At 34.2% G+C, this 260-nt stretch overlaps 1 protein-coding gene across 1 annotated transcript in view; it reads left to right on the plus strand.

The window, feature by feature from the left end:
- The window catches only part of LOC119582112 (U-scoloptoxin(01)-Cw1a-like), a 2209-nt gene that overhangs the window by 808 nt on the left and 1141 nt on the right, over positions 1 to 260 (plus strand). The window lies entirely within an intron of this gene.

Below are 260 nucleotides of genomic sequence, written 5' to 3' on the forward strand. Positions count from 1 at the left end.
ACCCTGGCACATGAATGGTAGAAGAGAGGTAAAGAAATGTTTTTTTATTACTATTCTGTTAATGTACTATGTCGATCGTAATAACAAGGTTCACTCATTATTAGGTTGATTTGAGTATGTAATTGTTTTATAGAGAAAGCAACAGACATTTGTTTATTTGAATGAAGAAGATGCGTAACTATATTATGCCATAACAACACATTGAATTATGCACCGTAGACGGTAGCATATAAAACGCACCCCCCCCCCCCATAATATTT

The sequence above is a fragment of the Penaeus monodon genome, chromosome 15 (genome assembly GCF_015228065.2).
Source record: "Penaeus monodon isolate SGIC_2016 chromosome 15, NSTDA_Pmon_1, whole genome shotgun sequence".
NCBI classification, from domain to species: domain Eukaryota; kingdom Metazoa; phylum Arthropoda; class Malacostraca; order Decapoda; family Penaeidae; genus Penaeus; species Penaeus monodon.